Here is a 20,860-nt window from a genome sequence, read left to right as displayed (position 1 = left end):
AATCTATGTCATGGATCCAAAGGCCATCCAGATATTTCTGAAAAAGCATTGGTATTTTGCCAGTTGGAGCAAAACATTTGCAAAGCTGGATTTTAAGACACAACTATTTTACCAACTTCATAGCAAGTTGTCTCAGTACTGTCTCAGGTATGTGAAAATATTACTGGTTTTAGTTAAAATTTGCACTTGAAAAAACTTGTAAGGGTTTCCAGATGCTTGTCATATGTTCAGCTATAACTTTTCCTCCTCTTGCTTGTTTTTCCTAGCAGACCCATATTAAACCAAACAAGAAAATACAAACAAGAAACATTCCACCAGTTTGGTCAATACACCACACTAGCAAAAGATTACAGTGCAGCTCCAGATCAATTGTATAACCCACAGAGGTTATGAGAAAGATAATTACTTCTATTTTTCTGTTAAAGTGTTGAAGGAGCTGACATATTGACCAGCATGAGTTAGTAGTCAATATTTTAACTATTTAACTGAACCCTAGTTCAATCACATGATAAACTTCAGCTCATAAAATATTTGCAACTGCCCAAGGGCTCCTGTGAATGCAAAATAACGCAAGGCAGTGCAGTCCCTGAGATAGCCCCAAGCCTCCCTCTATGGCCAAATGGCACAGGCAGACACAGGGAAATGATTTTTGTTGCTGGTCCCACAGGAGTACAGGGCTATCCCCGTGACACCTGGTTAAACAAATACACTGTGCTTCATAAAGAAATAAACTGTGCTTAGCATAAGTACCCCACTGCTTTGAGATGACTACATTGCCTCCAACTCCAGTTTGGTGGAAATGAGTCAGGTGAATATTGGTTCAGGGCTGCCTCTACTGGCCTCCGCTGCATGACATGGGTATGCTCTGAAGAGCTGAAGGACACAGCTCGCAGTGACTTTCAGTGGAGTTGTCATAGCCCACCCTTCTTTTCTAGGTGTGTGTGACTTAAAAGTAATTTTTCTTGCACTGATGCTATGTTAGGTGGAACACGTGAGATATACACACACATGTTTTAATAAAGAATGCTTCCCAAAGAACTGAAGCAAGTATTAAAAAAAGAAAACATAAGCAGTACTGTTGAAATTATTTTAGGGAATCATTCAAGAGTGCCCAAAAAGCAAGGCAACTCATCAAGAGGCAGTGGGGTGGTTCTGTGTGTTAGGGAGTGTTTTGATTGCATAGAAATCAATGATTGTGAGGACCAAGTAGAGTGTTTACGGGTAAGGATGAGGGGGAAGGCCAATGAGGCAGATATCCTGCTGGGAGTCTGTTACAGGCCACCCAACCAGGACGAAGAGGCAGATGAGACATTCTATAAGTGACTGGCAGAAGTCTCGCATTCGCTGGCCCTTGTCCTTGTGGGGGACTTCAATCTACAGGACATCTGCTGGAAGTATAACATGGCAGAGAGGAAACAATCTGGGAGGCTTCTGGAGTGTGTGGAGGATAACTTCCTGACACAGCTGGTGAGTCAGCCCACCAGGGGAGGTGCCTTGCTGGACCTGCTGTTTACAAACAGAGAAGGACTGGTGGGAGATGTGGTGGTTGGAGGCCGTCTTGGACCTAGCGACCACGACATGATAGAATTCTCAGTTGTGAGCGAAGTAAGGAGAGGGGTCGGCAAAACTGCTATCATGGACTTCCGGAGGGCAGACTTTGGCCTGTTCAGGTCACTGGTTGAGAGAGTCCCTTGGGAGACAGTCCTGAAGGACAAAGGTGTCCAGGAAGGCTCGACAGTCTTCAAGAAGGAAATCTTAAAGGCGCAGGAGCAGGCGGTCCCCATGTGCCGTAAGAAGAGCTGGCCTGGCTGAACAGGGAGATTTTGCTGGGACTCAGGGAAAAGAGGAGAGTTTATCACCTCTGGAAGAAGGGGCAGGCAACTCACGAAGAGTACAAGGATCTCGTTAGGTCAAGCAGGGACAAAATTAGAAAGGCAAAAGCTCAGCTAGAGCTCAGTCTGGCCACAGTTGTAAAGGAAAATAAAAAATGCTTCTACAAATATATTAACAACAAAAAGAGAGGCAAGGAGAATCTCCATCCTTTACTGGATATGGCGGGGAACATTGTTTCCAAGGATGAGGACAAGGCTGAGGTACTTAATGCCTTCTTTGCCTCAGTCTTTAACAGCCAGTCCAGGTATCTGCAGGGTATTCAGACCCCTGAGCTGGAAGACTGGGATGGAGAACACGATAACCTCCCCATACTACAGAAGGAAGCAGTTAAGGACCTGCTAAGCCACCTGGACACCCACAAGTCTCTCGGGCCTGATGAGATCCACCCGAGAGTACTGAGAGAGCTGGCGGAGGAGCTTGCCAAGCCACTCTCCATCATTTATAAGCAGTCCTGGTTAACAGGGGAGGTCCCAGAAGACTGGAGGCTTGCCAATGTGATGCCCGTCTACAAGAAAGGCCGGAAGGAGGATCCTGGGAACTACAGGCTTGTCAGCCTGACCTCCATACCTGGGAAGATCATGGAGCAGTAGGTCTTGAGAGTGCTCACAGGGCATGTGCAGGACAACCAAGGGATCAGGCCCAGCCAGCACGGGTTCATGAAAGGCAGGTCCTGCTTGACCAACCTGATCTCCTTCTATGACCAGGTGACCCGCCTAGTGGATGAGGGAAAGGCTGTGGACGTTGTCTACCTGGACTTTAGTAAAGCCTTTGACAGCATCTCCCACAGCATTCTCCTGGAGAAACTGGCGGCTCATGGCTTAGACAGATGTACTGTTTGCTGAGTAAAGAACTGGCTGGATGGACGAGCCCAGAGAGTTGTGGTGAATGGCGTTAAATCCGGCTGACAGCCAGTCAGAAGTGGTGTTCCCCAGGGCTCTGTTCTGGGGCCGGTCTTGTTCAATATCTTTATTGATGAACTGGATGAGGGGATCAAGTGCTCCCTCAGGAATTTTGCAGATGACACCAAGCTGGGTGGGAGTGTTGATCTGCTGGAGGGTAGGAGGGTTCTGCAGAGGGATCTGGACAGGCTGGATCGATGGGCAGAGGTCAGCTGTATGAGGTTTAATAAGGCCAAGTGCAGGGTCCTGCACTTCGTCCACAACAACCCCATGCAATGCTACAGGCTTGGGGAGGAGCGGCTGGAGAGCTGCCCGGCAGAAAGGGACCTGGGGGTGCTGGTTGACAGCCGGCTGGATATGAGCAGGCAGTGTGCCCAGGTGGCCAAGAAGGCCAACAGCATCCTGGCCTGTATCAGAAATAGTGTGGCCAGCAGGAGTAGGGAAGTGATCGTGCCCCTGTAACTCGGCACTGGTGAGGCCGCAGCTTGAATCCTGTGTTCAGTTTTGGGCCCCTCACTACAAGAAGGATGCTGAGGTGCTGGAGTGTGTCCAGAGAAGGGTAACAAAGCTGGTGAGGGGTCTGGAGCACAAGTCTTATGATGAGTGTCTGAGGGAACTGGGGTTGTTCAGTCTGGAGAAGAGGAGGCTGAGGGGAGACCTCATCGCTCTCTACAACTACCTGAAAGGGGATTGTGGCGACGAGGGTGTTGGTCTCTTCTCTCAATTAACTTGTTATAGGACAAGAGGAAATGGCCTCATGTTGGGCCAAGGGATGTTTAGATTGGATATTAATTAAAATTTCTTCACCGAGAGAGTGGTCAAGCATTGGAAGAGGCTGCCCAGGGAGGTGGTGGAGTCACCATCTCTGGAAGTGTTCAAAAAATGTGTGGATGTGGCGTTTCAGGACATGGTTTAGGGAACATGGTGGCACTGGATTAATGGTTGGACTTGATGATCTTGAAGGTCCTTTCCAACCTTAGTGATTCTGTGATTCTGTGAAGACCCTAGCAAGACAGCCAGCTGGCAAGCCCACAGCATTTCCAAAGCAACAGCCAGAGCAGACTGTGGCAGCTGCCCCTCTATTCTGCTCTGGTGAGTACTCCCACCTGGAGTATTGCATCCAGCTCTGGAGCCCTCAGCACAGGAAAGACATGGACTTGTTGGAGTGGGTCCAGAGGAGGGACACAAAAATGGTCAGAGGACATAGCACCTCTCCTATGCGGACAGGATGAGAAAGTTGGGGTTGTTTAGCCTGGAGAAGAGAAGGCTCAGTGAAGACCTTCTTGCAGCCTTTCACTACTTCAATGAGGCTTATAAGAAAGATGGGGACAGCCTTTTTAGCAGGGTCTGTAGCCATAGGACAAGGGGTAATGGTTTTAAACTAAAAGAGAGTAGATTTAGACTAAAGAATAAATTTTTCACACTGAGGGTGATGAAACCTTGGCACAGATTGCCCAGAGAGGTGGTGGATGCCACATCCCTGGAAACATTCCAGGTCAGGTTGGATGAGGCTCTGAGCAACCTGATCTAGTTGAAAATGTCCCTGCTCACTGCAGTGGGACTGGACTAGATGACCTTTAGAGGTCCCTTCCGACCCAAAGATTCCATGATCAGATGTTATAGCTGGTGAGATACTATTTTTCATATAGTTATATCTAAATCCACTACTTTCTAAAACACATTTTTTGCTCACAAAAATAGAGCATATAATGGAAAACTTATGTGAAGAAGAAATTTAGGGGCAAAATTTTATATTTTATGTTTAAATGGCAAAGTTACACTCCATATTCCAGGAATGCACAGGGATCTGAACCATCATTCACCAACTCTGCCTCAAATACTTGAAGGGATACAGTATATGTATAAATCTGAACCTTCAAAAAAAAACCCCTTTATTCTATAGAAAGGCCTTGCACACTATCCACACAGAGCTCTGCAGAAGTGTTTTCAAGCACTGAACATGGGACCCCACCTGTGCAGATCAGATTATAAATTCAAAAGGAAACACTGACAGAATCATGTCTTGGGCTTGAAACCACCTTACCAGAGAGTCTGAGAGTGGGTGTTTTAAGGTACAAAGTCAGGACTCCTGTGATAAAAGCAGGTCCTACCCTACCTGCCAAGACAAAGTCCAACCTATTTCTTCCTCTGGCAAGGACACCACCACCATTGAAGGCAAGGGCATGAATGAAAGGTGGCAACTCATGGTCTAAGTATGTTGTTCTAAAATCAGGTCCCTGAACCCTTCACTGGCTCCTGGCCACTGAGCTTTGAACTTTTACAAAAGCTAAAAATGGCATATTTGCACACTGTTGACTATATATAGTGAACTAGCCTATTTATACCAGCTGTTGGTGTTTGCAGTACTTTAAGCACTTCAGAGGCTCACTGGGCACTTATTTCTAAGCTTCTTGGAGGTGTACTAAGGAAAAGAAGACAGAAATACTGTAAAACACTAATCCTGCCTCTCAAGGCTATGAAATTCAAATGGCCACACAAGTCTTTTCATGCTGATTCTGTTTTACAGGCTATGATCGGTTACCAAGTAAGGAAGTTAGCTAAAACCATGATATCCTCAAAAAAGCATTCCATGACAGCTTCTCTGGAATGATAGATGTGAACACCTCTTTTCTAAAGCTTTTATTAAAAATCTCTGTGTTCAAAGGCAACAAATTAAAAGTGCTACTCAAAGTCTATTTAAGGATGATTCAGCAGATGTGCACTTAGCCTCACAAGCACTTGAATGTGCGGCATAGGACAGGATACAAGACTCTTCAGCATAGTGATCCAAAGAGGTGAAGAATATGAAAAAAACCCACTCTACTTGAAACAAAAGCCTTGAATATCAGGTGTCCCTGACAATACTGGCTTAATTAGGCCCTAAGCAAGCTCTGTCATGGGCCACTACTAAGACATTTCCCTCCCAAACTTCAGCATTCCCTGTAATACTGGACCTCCCCTCTCCAATGCAAGATGCAATCTGTAAATCACACCAGTTACTGTGTTAGCTGTTTCATGATGTAAACAGGGACTAGATGTTTCAAGCTCATATTTCTGTAAACAGGAGACAACATCCAACTTAAATTACATTCAAGGTGATTTTAGCGATCTTAATTCAATCCCAGTTAAATCACAGAATCAGTTAATCCCAAAATCTGGGGTTTTTTATTGTACCTAATAGATTTTCTTCTGTTGCTCAGTCTGAAATTTTCACATCCAGAGCTGTTTCTCTGAAGTTGAAGTTCTCAAACTTTATCTCTTTGGAGAGGACGGCCTTCTCTAATGATTCGAACTCTCAACTTACTACTTCATCATATTTTTAATGATATTTTCAGCTCTTCAAGATTTCTATGTTTACAGAATCTAAAAAGGCAATTCTGAGTTCAAGAGGATTTTCTTTTTTTCAAGGTCAAGTGCAACCCAGGCCCCTTTCCACACCCAAGGGATGCCACCTTAAGGAAAGAGAGCAAGTTCCATAAGAAAGAACAAAGGAATCTGAGATATTCCTACCTGTGCTGCTTGTGAGCCTCCAATCTACTTTTTCAAAGACAAATATGCTATTTTGGCTATCTGTATTGTCAGAGCCTGCTCTGTAATAGAGAGGGCGTGGAGGATGGGGAACAGTTCTTTGCAGGGCTGCTTCTCACATCAGATATAGCTGGAAAGATAGCAATGTACTGGAACAAGTGCAGAGAGAGAAACAAAGAGCTGGGGTAAATTATAATCCTCACCAAATGAAGAAGACAAGAGACACCAGATTAATCACATACCAGTTCCCATCTTCTCAAAGAAAACTAAACAAATACATTGTCTCAGACTACAACTACATTGCAAAATTACAAATTAATGATACACAAAACAGTCTACGTTGACAGAGCATTATTAAAGTTGCCATTCAAATGCTGGAATTCAGGCTTAGGAAATGACAGAACTGTCTGTAGAGACACCATCATTTACCTCTCATCTGCTCCAGGAATATATCATCTACAACAACACTTTGTTGCATAATCATATTCTGAGTGCAGATCTTCCAAATCTCATGGAATTGGACCTACATCCCATTCTCTCTTGCTGCAAGCCTCTGCACCTTTCAGCACAACATGGGACCTTCCTCTTGTCCTGTGACTTCACGTTAGGTTTCCCTAGGTGCGTGGATCTGAGGCAATCTGTGTGCAGCCCACAGATGAAGCACTGGGAGAGGAGTTGTGCCTGATCAGTAATGTGCCACCCAGTGCTTCACCACTGTGGTCCACTTCACGTCATAGTGTCCAGATGTATTGCATCGAATATACCAAGAGGGAAAAAAATTGAGGCATGCATCATTTCTTCAACTGGAGAACCTGTCTGATTTGATGTGCAGAATGGACTATGCTCAACTAAGGGGCTTGTCTACTCCCTGCACACTCTTCAAACTTTTTTACATAGGTGGTATAATTAACTTACTCACAATCCTTCCTCTACAGAGGTCCTCAACAGAATTTCTGAAGACTTCATGGGCATTCAACCATCTTCCCAAAACACATCTGTGAAAGAGGCTAGTGTCATTAACCTTGTACGGTTTAATCCAAAGGAAGATAAAGTCACAGCTTTTCTCACACCATTCCCAGGCTTAGGATCCTGCCTCACTAAAGAGATCCCTAACTAGTTACCCTGTTCTATAAATTGGTTCCTGATGTACTTGGCCAGCCCAGCTCATTCTTTGACTCTTCCACGCAAATTCCTGTTCTCATCATTCTGCTTTTGAACAGCTTACTCAAGTTTCCCATTTCTTCCCCCTTCTGCAATCCTAACAGCAGGATCTCCGTCATTCTTCAGCCAACTATTACAGCAAATTCCAATGTTTTGGGTTTTTGCTTTTTTTCATTATCATCTTCTTTCTCCAGTTCCTTCTGCAGTTTTCGTTTTCTGATTCTTCTCCAGTCTCTGTGACACTGCACTTTGAATTTATTCCATTTCCTCCTACTACTTTTACTCTACTCCCCACAGCAAGAACAGATTACATGCTCTCCTTCAGGAGACAAGGCTCACCAAAATCAATTCATGGGAAAGGCTTCTGAAACTCCTGTAGCCGTGACCTTGATCATACTAAAATATTTTGCAGCACCAACAGTTATTCACAGAATCACAGAATCACAGAATCACAGAATGGTAGGGGTTGGAAGGGACCTCTGAAGATCGTCTGGTCCAACGCCCCTGCCAAGGCAGGATCACCTAGGGCAGGTTGCACAGAAACGCGTCCAGTCGGGTTTTGAAGGTCTCCAGAGAAGGAGACTCCACAACCTCTCTGGGCAGCCTGTTCCAGGGCTCCGTCACCCTCACAGTAAAGAAGTTTCTCCTCATCTTGAGGTGGAACTTCCTGTGCTGCAGTTTATGCCCATTGCCCCTCGTCCTATCACTGGGCACTACTGAAAAGAGACTGGCACCGTCCTCCTGACAACCACCCCTCAGATATTTATAGACATTGATAAGGTCCCCTCTCAGCCTTCTCTCCTCCAGATTAAACAGCCCCAGGTCTCTCAGCCTTTCCTCATATCAGAGATGTTCCAGTCCCTTAATCATCCTCGTAGCCCTCCATTGGACTCTGTCCAAAAGTCCCCTGTCTCTGTTGAACTGGGGAGCCCAGAACTGGACACAATACTCCAGATGAGGACTCACCAGCGCAGAGTAGAGAGGGAGGAGAACCTCTCTCAACCTGCTGGTAACACTCTTCTTAATGCACCCCAGGATACCATTGGCCCCCTTGGCCACCAGGGCACATTGCTGTCCCATAGATAATTGATTGTCTACCAGGACTCCAAGGTCCTTCTCCATGGAGCTGCTTTCCAGCACGTCAACCCCTACCCTGTACTGGTGCATGGCGTTGTTCCTCCCCAGGTGCAGAACTCTACACTTCTCTTTGTTAAATTTCATGAGGTTCCCCTATGCCCAACTCTCCAGTCTGTCCAGATCCCGTTGAACAGCAGCACAGCCTCCTGGTGTATCAGCCGCTCCTCCCTGTTTTGTATCATCAGCAAACTCACTGAGGGTACATTCCAACCCTTCATCTAGGTCATTGATGAATGAACCTAGAAAACTGGGTTTTCTGGGGCCCAGAAAAAATTGAACCCCATACTGATCCCTGGGGAAGACCACTAGCTACAGGCCTCTGACTGGACTCTGTGCCACTGAGTCATTCAGCATGGTCATTTCTGAGCTACACGGACCATGTTCAGTTATTCTATAGGGATGATACAGATGTAGCTTGAACAAAATTTTGGGATGTTTCTGAGGATAACCAGTGTGAAGACAAATGGGGATTGAATTTTTTGGTCATTTTAACTATAGAAATTCAAAAATTCTCTACCAGCTGTTTGCCAATTTCAGTTTTCACAGAGATTGCAAAAGGGTTCCCCCTATCAAAAAGAGAACCTTTTATCAAAACATCTGGGAAGGCTAGAGAGTTTTAAAGATATAATCTCAGAACATAACAGTAACGTTACAGAACAGTACAAAACAAAATATCTTTCTTCTGATAGTCTAACAGTGTGCAAGGAGTAAAGGAGAGAGGATGATAAAAATAAATGACTGAAAAAGTGACTGTATTGTTTTGGCTCAAATTAAAAAAAAAAAAAAAATTCAAACATGTGAAGTGAAAGTTTGAAAAGCTACATACCCATTAAGATATCCTGTTCAGAACAGTTTCCAATTGCCGCTTATTGTAAGGAAATTCTATAAAAGGTGTTATACAGCTTTGCTTATGTATCTTTTAACTCCTGTGTTTCTATGGGAAATTATTTATTAGGAAAGATTTGTAACATTTTTCATACTATGTTTATAACTTAGATTTTAAAACTAGAGACTACATCTTTCTAGGTTCAACAAATATTGATCAGGAATGGATTTCATGCAGTCTTTCTTGTCTTGGGACAGAAGGATGGATTCATGCTTTCTCATACATTTTCTTTCAAATATATTTTCTCTTTTCTAGATAACCCTTTTTACAAGTCCTACACCGACACACCCTTAAAACTACAAATATAGACTTTCACATCAGTAGTAGCCTAAAACAATCCATTTTGCATCAGCAACATATGAAGAAAAGCTTCTTGTGCTCACTGCAGCTAAATTTCAGACGCTGAGTATTTTGCCTCTAGCCATTTCAGTTACTACAAGTCATGTAAAGATATCACAGAAATTAAAAAATCTGAGGATTGTTGGGGCTACACTTCAATCAGCAAGAGGTAGATCTGCCAACAGAAGCAGATTTATAGGTAAAACAATTAGTGCTGAGGACTTACTGTTGGCAACAATAGATAAATACATGTTTTGGGTGTTTTACTATGGACTAGCACTACTCTGGTCCCATGGACAGCCAGTTAGCTGTTGGAGTAGATTAGGTGAGTTTCTGGAGTGCACCTTCTGACTTAATTTCATCAGAAAGGAGCTAGTTCATGTCCAGTGTCTCCAGCTGAGAGGTTTACTTCAAAAGAGCACTCCTGACCTAAACCAGGACCCTAATGTAGACACACTTTGACAATGAGGTTTCTGAAGCTATAATACAAATCATGACTCACTGTATTGAAGTCAGTGTTATGAAGGTCCTAAATCAGGACCCTGTAACAACATTACTGAGATTTAAAACTGAATTACCAACACTTACATAGAGGTTTATATTTGCATACAAGGAAAAGGAAGAAAAGAAGACAGCTTGAGGTCTGAGCAGGTAAATTAGAGATGATGTTCATCAACATTTTAAAGAATTGCCAGGAACTGTTATCTTAGCTGGATAAGCTAGGTAGCGTGTAAATTCATTGCTATCTTTGCTAACTCTCTAAATATGCTGCAGGAAGAACTACTTTACTTTTTCTTGGGGTCATCCAGGGCTAGATGCAGACAATCTGGGTGGACTGTGTGACATGAGGAATTTACAAACTCTTGCAGGGTAGCCAGAAGGTTCCAATTTCTAGATTCCCAGAAGTCCCTATTATAACTGAATTCTAAAAATTTAAGAGGAAGCTGTGGTGTAAACATATGTATTGTTCTAGTAATAATGCCTGCTGCCCAAGTAACTCTTATACAAATGAGGCATATAAATTAATTCTTCTGAGGAGCAAGGGAGATTCTCTGCTTATTTATCCAGTGTGGGTGAAGGGACCTGTGCATGTGTGGAAGGGTTTAAGGACTTGTTTGTTTGATTTAATGAGTATAATTTCTCTATCAAATTTTTAAGCATACACGAAATTTCAAGCAGACCTTTATTTCTATGCAGAGCCTCATGGAAGTATACCCTTACAGACCTTAACAAAGAAAAGCACACGGTATGGTTTGAGATATTCCTCCCTTCTACTGTTCCATAGAATGAAATAGAATAAAATCCTATAGAAAAAACCTGTAACTTTAAAATACAGTATTAAGCAAATATGAAATAAAAATATGAGCAAGATCCAGGCTCTTTCTCCATGACCAGCTTTTCTACCTTCCTGATTCATCCAGCTAAGGTCAGTCCAGTAAAAAGAAATTAATGCTTGATCCAGATCCCAGTCCAGATATTATTTCTTTGACACATTCCTGTCACTGCCACAAAGGTTTGAAAGATTTTTTCATTATCCTGTTATACCAGGGCCAGAAGATTCAAATGCAAAAAAACCCTTGCCCCAATAATTAATCATCATTTGTGAAAATTGCACCTTACTCATATTGTCTATTCTAATAATAATAAATGGAAGATCTGATGTTCTTTGTCTGTTAGGTTAAAAAGTTCCCTACTTCCCAATACCTGCTCCTTTTTTCCCCTGTAGACTGTAGTCAAAAAAATTCTTAAGCTTTCCTTAAGATAGAAATAAATTAATTTCCTTAAATCCTATTAGTGTAATCCAGTTTTCCAGGTGCCAAATCATTTCTTTGGTTCTTTCCTAAATATTCTCCAGGCTTTCAACTCATTTTTAAGTGTGAGCTCCAAAGCTAGACTTTAAACCAGAACTTTAAAATACAAGTTTCAGAAATGCCAAGTATGGGCAAGATCTTGTTATGTGAAGGCCGATCTTCTGTTGCCAAACTAGAAAAGAAAATGTGTCACCACTAAGTGAACCTGTTTATGAAAGTCAGTCAAAGCCCAAGTGAAACAGAATGGTGTTTAAAATCTCTCTGACAAAGGGGTCTCAAAAGTGCCTGGTATGATTCTAGGACAGCATGATTCTGGTCTGAAGGATTCTAAAAGCAAAAGGAAACCTTTAGCATTGAAGCCAGCTTTCCTGTACATTGATAATGGGTTGAGGCTGCTTATCTCTCTTGAAACTGGTTATAAGGCACTCCTGTGTGGAAACATGAGATGACTGGAATTTACTGTGAGCTTTGTCATCATAGTTGCCATACCCAAATCCTGAAACTCCTCAGCCCAGTTCATGCTTTTACATGCTTGCCTTTCAGAGGCATTGAAAGTAGATCAGGTCAGACTGAGGAGAATGAAGCCAAGGCTTGTGACTAAATTATGAATGGTGTGCAGACTTGGGGTCCTGCTCTTAACATCATCTGCCTATGTTTTTTCTACCCCTTTTCTAACCCTTTCTTTTCTTTGGCATACTTCTGTCTTCATTCAATTATACACTGGCTTAGCAGACCAGGAATATCTCCCTTGAAATATCTTTTGAGATCATGATTAGTGAAAAACTGGAAGTAATTCTCAACAAAACATGTGACCAACACAAATTTGTTCAGCTTTGGAATGTGTTATTGTTGCAGTCTTCCAGCAATGAAGTTAAGAGTTGTTATCATCCTCAAAACTACCTAAATCAAGTCAGCCAAGTGGGTTTTTCTTCTCAAAGTCCTCACTAGCTGAAGCAATAAAGAATTCTATCTAAACAAGACTTGTATTTCACAGCTGTTGTTACATTTGATGTATACTTCAAGTGCTTTACCACCCATCCTATCTGTATTAACATGTAATGCTGGTCATCTACTATAAACTCTAAAAAAAGTTGGTTTTTAAAGAGAAGCCTCCTAACTTTTATGTGCATTTACCACATTACTGGCAGACTAGTCACTTTTTAACTCTCCAGCTTAAAAGGAGAGTGGGGAAATTGGCTTCATATCCCAATGAAGAGAGAGAGGAGTGCAGAGTTGTGCACATTCCGCAGAAGGGGACCATCAAGAAGAGAGGTGATATAAGTTCAACTACAACCACATTGGAAGACCCCAATACAACTCCACTCGATCACACAGGGCCTGTGTTTGCTAGGTTTACAATGAAAAGGGTTGTGGGTTTTTTTACTGTTTATAATTAGAATTGTTATGTATTACTAAAAGCAACACATTTCCATATTTTTTTTATAATTATCCATGAAACTTTCCTATTTCTCTTCTTTTTTTTCCTTCTTAACAAGAGGTACCTGCAAGTGGTTAAAAGCCAAAACTAACAATCAGCAGAAATATGATTTCTCAATCTCCTCATTTTACTCAAAAGTATTTTCTTTTGTCTTTGGAATAACCTTTCTGTCAAAAAGCTACACAGAATCAATGGGATTATTTTCTTTGTAAGGCACCATTTCTTGTTTCACACTGAAACCTTAATAACTTTAAAGCAACTCATCCTTCCCAGGGGAGGAGAACTTGTCAGCATCTTAAATCTACTACATGAGCTCTGTACTGTATGAACTAGACAAGAAATCCATTATACAATAAAATGCAGTATAAATCTGTATTACACGGACATTGTTAAAGTGAAATTCTGTCAAGTTACTCTGACATAGTCAGAAAGTCAGGGAGACCTCACCCAATACAAGAAAAAGAAGATGAATGGATAACAGTATTGTCCAGCTGGAGGCTTCTACCTGGGAACTTATGCAATAAGCATAAAAACGTTAATAATTCTTGTTAAATTCATCTCCAGGATCTCAGCCCTGTGCCAAGGGGAGATCTCATGGCTCCACTTTTCATTCCATTCTGCTGTAACTACCATATCCCCCACCTCATTCCAAAACCTGTCTTCTCCTAACCCTGTTGGCTGACCCACAGCTGACCTCCACTCCCTCTCCACTCCATAGCCCTACTTGTTCAGGCTCAGCCATGTGCTTTCACATAGGGGCCTCCGATGACTGCACAATCATTACTGCCCTTAAATTACTTATGTCTTCTGCTTCGCCTGCAGGAGAGGTCACCCACATGCTACAAGCCCTCAGCAGGACCTTGAACCACTGAACCAACTATTTCCAGGCAGCAGAGAGTACTGCTGGAGTGCTTCAGACGGTATCAGTGAGCTGTAACGGCCTGCACTGTATGGTATGAAGGGGGAGAAAACCCCTCTTTTTTAGAAGGCTTCTTTAGCCCAGACCATTACAGCACAGCTGCACTGGCAAAGCAATGGGGTCTGAGAGCTATGGCACAAGAATGGGATTGAAGAAGGACTAAAAGCTTTCTCAGCTGGTTTTGCCGACAAACGGAAATACCCATCTAGTCTGCTCACGTGTTGCCCTGGAGAGCGGGACAGGCAGGTCAGGGACAGGGCAGTGGCAGGAGAGGTTCACAGCTTGGGCAAAGGCCTCCAAACTCTATGTCCTCCCCACATCCGGGCCCGTCCACTCAGCTTTGTGAGGGGCCATTCACAGGAGAGACGTTAAGCTCTCAGGGCCACGTCCCTCCCCTTCCAAGGAAAGGGCCTCGCAGGGACCTAAGCATTTTGAAATGTGTGGAAAAGCCTGTCTGAGGCCTGACAGTTTCTGGCACTGTGCAGCCTTGCCTTTTTACACATCCAAAGAGAAAGTCCTGTCAGAAAGATTTGTTCTAGCAGAAGTTGTTTTGTGAGGAAGAACATGGAAGCCTCGTTTCAAGCACTCTTCCTTCTTTTATCTTCCTCTCGGGTACACCGAGACTAAATTAACCTCATCTCAACATTTAAAGGACTTAATTCCATGTTCTTTTGTGAACTGTTAAAAGAAAGAAGAACATTTAACTACAATGTGAGGTTCAATTATTTCAATTACCACCTCCTGCCTAAATGAAGTCTGTTCCTTCAAAGACATCTGTAATTTTACACTCATTTGCTCTTAAAATAGCATTAATTATAATAGTTTCACTGGAAATGATAAAAGAATACATGAACAAATTAAATAATTGCTTATATACATTAAAAAGTCGCATACACGTTTAATTTATAAATTAGGTTTTTTACCTTACATAATTAATCATGCAACCAAGAACAAGTCTAAATAAGTATCTCATGAATGCAACATGAGATTTTGTCCCCTTTTTTACACATACTGTAAGAGTCACATTAATATGGGATCCCATTCTGGAGGTTATCTCACAAAACAGAATAGACGGATTTAAGCAGTTGATACTTACAAAAAGCACAGTAAAGTGGTATAACTTACAATGGAAATCATCATGCTACCGCTTTGGTGCTTTTTCTGTGATGGAGATGATAGGTGTTAGTGGGATTGTTTCTCTGTGTGGGATTTTGCTAGAGTGTGGATCAATGAAATGAAAGAACAAAGAGAAAAAATGAAGAGAGAAAAACAAAGCAGAGGAGGAGAGAAGAGAACGAAATATTGTTGCACAGTCAGAAGAAAAATGAAGCGACTGTGAAGCTGGCAATGATGCTCCACACAGGGTCCCAGGACATCCCCTGCAAAAAGCCTGCTAGGAAAAACATGGATGAAGGCCCACACAGGAAGGCAGGCAGGTCTTTGTGATATTTGCTGTAGGAAAACAATATTTGTAAGTCTCTGTGTAAGGATTTTATTTCAGTTATGTGAAATGTTAGAGAATAAAGGCCTTACAGTGGAGAAAATACTTCAGTGTAGAAGGTATACAGGAGTGAAGAGAGTTTCAGTTAGACAGCCCTGTTGTATGGTTGTTGTTACTGAATTTAGTCAGAACAGAAAATGAACTGACAAAAAGGGATACATTTCTGAAAGATCTATTTTAAATCATGATCATGTTTTGTGTCTAATTTGCACCCAGAAAAGGCAGGTGCTGTAATTTTGAGGTGAATAAGCAATAAAGTAATTTAATTCCTGCTTAGACTGCCAGATTCCACTCAACCTTACTTATAGAAATCATCCTCTACATATCCAGAGAGAAACGGAACAAAAGATGTATAATTCCAGCATGAACAATCTGCATATCAAAATTTTCATTCTCAGATTTCAGCCAGAAAAACTACAGTAAGCATTGACAACAAAACAGTTCAAGGCCTTTATTTCTCTGCTCTTTTCACAGTGATCCACGGCACAAATTGATGCCACTGCTTTGCCAGGATCAGTGTCAAAGGCACCCTTACTTACTTTCAGAATACTGAAACATACTTGCTGGCTTCCCAAGATATATACAAATACTGATTCTACATTGTTAACTTGTAAGACTGAGTCAGGAAGACAGAGAAGAATATGCTTCATTATTTTGCAAAACCATATTATTTGTCCTATTTAGATCTAAGATGGAGTTTATCATGATTCTGCAGTGGGTGTAGGTGACCAGGCTTAATAGGATGAATATTAATGGAACCAGACATCGAAATTCACCGCACAACGTTGAAGAACCTCCTGTGTTAACATTGTACAAAACACAATGGCATCATTCAGCAAATAATAATGAATCAGACCCCAGATGATGGCTTGTCTCTAAATCAAAACCACCTATACTGATTTCATTCCTCATCTGTAGAAAAATTCACACAAATTTTACTCTGGAACCACAGTCTATATGACCAGTTACAACCAGTGACTCTCTGTAAGACACGTGAAAGCAGGGACTGGACTTCAAAGAGCAACCCCTGAGTATTGTCAGCAGCATCATGGGCAAAGAAACGGTACACATGTTAATAAACCTGACTTAAAAGAGCTAACATGTCTTCCCTATTATTTCAAGAAGTTAACTGGTAAAGGGAGCAGAAAATCTTAGCCTTGGGGACTCACTAAAAGCATATTTTCTTATTAGGATCTTGCTGAAGGAGGAGATTCAGCACACCAGGGCCAGGAGATTACCCTTTCTGATAGAGTAGTGATTAATGTGTGATATAAAAAGTGGGTGGAAGCACTGTTGAAACTTGTGCTCCTCAGAGATGTTCTGTCTGAATAGTGAGATTGCTAGATAATAGGAGGTGCTGGCTCCTTGTTCCTCCTATCTCAAATAATTCCAGAAGTAAATCTTGTATACAACAACTCCCACTGACTTCTGATCCTTCAATCCTCCTCTCTCTGTCTCTGCATTTTACTCTTTGTTGTTCCTTGGTGTTTCTCCTTAGATGTACATATCACGGTTGATAAAATTCTGCAGTTGTGGCATGATAAGAACACCTAGACAAATAGCTAAAGTATATGTTTAAACCTCAAACATAATTATTTTGTTCATTGGATATTATTTCCCTCTGCTTAATCAGATATTGTCAGAGATAGACAATGATTCCCAGAAACAAGAAAAGAAAAACTTTGTGTAAAAATCTGCCAGCTTTTTTCCATGATTTTGCCAGGAGACTCCTGGAGTGGTCGGAGGATAACTTCCTGTGCCAGGTAATAGGCAGCCCTACCAGAGGGGATGCCATACTGGACCTGTTGGTCACCAATGCGTGTGAGCTAATTGGTGACGTCAGGATTAGAGGCAGCCTGGGCTGCAGTGATCATGCGCTAGTGGAGTTCACAGTCCTGAGGAATATGGGGCAGGCAAAGAGTAAAGTCCGGATCCTGAATTTTAGAAAAGCAAAATTCCAGCTCTTCAAGGAGTCAGTCAATAGGATCCCCTAAGGGACGAGGGAGCATAACAGAGCTGGAAGAAGTTTAAGGACGCTTTCCACAGAGTGCAAGAGCTCTTGACCCCCAGGTCTAAGAAACCATGAAAGGAAGGCAAGAGACCAGCATGGCTGAGTCAAGACCTGATGGGCAAACTGAAGGGCAAGAAGGAAATGCACAGTTAGTGGAAGCAGGGACACGTATCCTGGGATGAGTACAGGGACGTTGCCGGGTTGTGTAGGGATGGGGTCAGAAAGGCCAAGGCACAGCTGGAGCTGAACTTGGCAAGGGATGCAAAGAATAAGAAGGGCTTCTACCGGCATGTCAGCCAGAAAAGGAAGGTCAAACAGTACCCCCCATGATGAACAAGACTGACAGACTTGTATCAATGGATGATGAGAAGGCTGAGGTACTCAATGACTTCTTTGACTCAGTCTTCACAGGCAGCCTCTCTTACCACACGTCTCGAGTGGATGGACTGCAAGACGGGGACTGGAGGAACAAAGTCCCTCCCACTGTAAGAGAAGATCATGTTTGAGACCACCTGTGAAACCTGAACATACACAAGGCTATGGGACATGACGAGCTGCATCCCACAGTTCTGAGAGAATTGGCTGATGTAGTTGCTAAGCTGCCAGGCCACTCTACATGGTATTTGTAAAGTCATGGCAGTCAGAAGAAGTCCCTGGAGACTGGAAAAAGGGATACATTGCACCCAGTCTTAAGAAAGGGTACAAGGGAAGACCCTGCGAACTACTGACCCATCAGCCTCACCTCTGTGCCTGGGAAGATTATGGAACAGAGCCTCCTAGAAGCTATGGCTAAGGCACATGGAGGTCAGGGAGGTAATTCAAGGCAGCCAGCATGGCTTCACCAAGAGCAAGTCCTGCCTGACCAGCCTAGTGGCCTTCGGTGATGGAATGACCATATCAGTGGACTAGGGAAGAGCTACTGATGTCATCTTTCTAGATTCTGTAAGGCATTGGACATGGTCCTCCACAAAATCCTCCTCCCTAAATTGGAGAGATATGGATTTGATGGGTGGACTGTTGGGTGGATGAGGACTTGATTGGATGGTCGCATCCAGAGGGTAGTGGTCAAAGGTGCAATGTCCAGGTGGAGATCAGTAATGAGCAATGTCCCTCAGGGCTCTGTATGGGGACCAGTACACTTTACTATCTTCATCAATGACATAGAGAGTGGGATCGAGTGCACCCTCAGCAAGTTTGCAGATGACACCAAGCTGAGTGGTGCTGTTGACATGCCTGAGGGACAGGATGCCATCCAGAGGGACCTGTACACGCTCAAGGAATGGGCCTGTGTGAACTTCATGAGGTTCAACATGGCCAAGTGCAGGGTCCTGCACCTGGGTCGGGGCAACCCCATGGTATCAGTACAGTCTGGAGGATGAAGGGATGGAGAGCAGTCCTGCCCAGAAGGATGTGGGGGTACTGATGGATGAAAAGCTGGACATGAGCCGGAAATGTGCGCTTGTGGCCCAGAAGGCCAAGCATATCCTGGGCTTCATCCAAAGCAGTGTGGCCAGCAGGTCAAGGGAGGTGCTTCTGCCCCTCTACTCCGCTCTGGTGAGACCCCACCTGGAGTCCTGCATCCAGCTCTGGAGCCCTCAGCACAGGAAAACATGGACCTGTTGGAGCGGGTGATCCAAGGGATGGAACACCTCTCCTAGGAAGAAAGGCTGTGAGAGTTGGGGTTGTCGAGCCTGGAGAAGACCAGGCTCCAGGGAGACCTTATTGCAACCTTCCAGTACTTTAAGGGGGCTTATAAGAAAGATGGGGTCAGGGGTCAGACTTTTTAGCAAGGTCTGTTGCAATAAGACAAGGGGTAATGTTATTGAACTAAAAGAGAGCAGTTGTAGAGCAGTTGTTGACTAGATCTAAGGACTAAATTTTTCCCACTGAGGGTGGTGAAACCCTGGCACAGGTTGCCCAGAGAGGTGGTAGATGCCCCATCCCTGGAAACAATCCAAGTCAAGTTGGAACTTCAACCTGATCTAGTTGAAGATGTCCCTGCTTATTGCAGGGTGGTTGGACTAGATGGCCTTTAAAATGTCCCTTACAACCAAAAGATTCTATGATTCTAGGATTATTTTTTTTTACACAGATAAAGTAAAATTTTAGGGAAAAAAACCTGAAATGCTTATCCCAAATCACCTTCATTCATTCTCTGTAGTGACACAAACAGTTCTCTGTATGCACTCAAAGTCATAGAATATAGTTTAAATAGTTTTAATATTTAAAAGGAACTTTCACAACTCAAAAAAAATTATAGAAATTTGTGATAGTTTTATTGTCTGCTTTTATTTTAATGTTATAAAATAATGATATATTCCTGTATTAGTTGACAGCCTTTAAAATTGCACTTAAGATCTCTGCCAATGATATCTAAGTAACTATCATACAGAAATTTCCCTTTCCTACATTGTCCTCATGTTTGAACATTACTTCTAGACATGATTCTAATCCATGATAAGTTACAGCTCTGAAACCTTGCACTGAAATACTGTGGCCCTAATTCTGTTGACACTTCTCAAGAATTACCAGTTCTGTTGTCACTGGAAACACTCATCTGGAATTTGCTGGCCAGTGAGGATGGACAGGAGTCTCCCTTCCTCTTCTGTGGCATCACCGTGTAAGTGACAATGAATACAAGGGGTCCCAGGATAAAAGAGACTGGGATCTGAAGTGGTTCCCCTGGAAAATGGTCTTGTTGCCTTTTTCAGAGGACAGAGCAAATAGGATCTGGAGCCAGAAAAGGCAAGAGCTAGATAAGATATCTAAAGAGTCCAGCATCCATAGAGATATCTCCTTTGTCATTTTTAACCCATCATCCAGTGGTGAATTCCCTAATATACTAATTTCATAATGATCCTCTTGGCTACCTCTGTGAACAGCAGCACGACAGCTATTTTCATCGGAGTCTTTAATGATGAAAATTGAGACAAGGGTAACTTTAATTCTCACATGAATGCATGTTCTTCCTAGGATATCCATAGTATTTGCACTTCCCCAGCATAACATGATGAGGTGGGAAGGCACAGGAATGGTGACAACATGAGTCTGACTGTTAAAATCGTATTTCAGTAGGATATTTCTCCAGGTGCACACCAGCTGGCCTAATCTCTAGCATGCACCAGCAGATGTAGAGCAGAAAGAGACATTCCCAGTAGGTATTCTTAGAGAATGCTACTAACAAAAGGAATGGCAGAAAAAGTGTCTTGTCCTCCCTGAGAAGGAGACTTTGCATGGTCTGAGGCTTACGCCAGAAGCCAAGCTAAGAGGACTGAATGCCCATTTAGTGTGTGCACAGAATCTGATGGACTTTAAGGGACAGACAGGAGCTGGAAAC

Source organism: Phaethon aethereus, assembly GCF_964289735.1.
Source record: "Phaethon aethereus genome assembly, chromosome: 3".
NCBI classification, from domain to species: domain Eukaryota; kingdom Metazoa; phylum Chordata; class Aves; order Phaethontiformes; family Phaethontidae; genus Phaethon; species Phaethon aethereus.
This window is presented reverse-complemented; position numbering follows the sequence as displayed.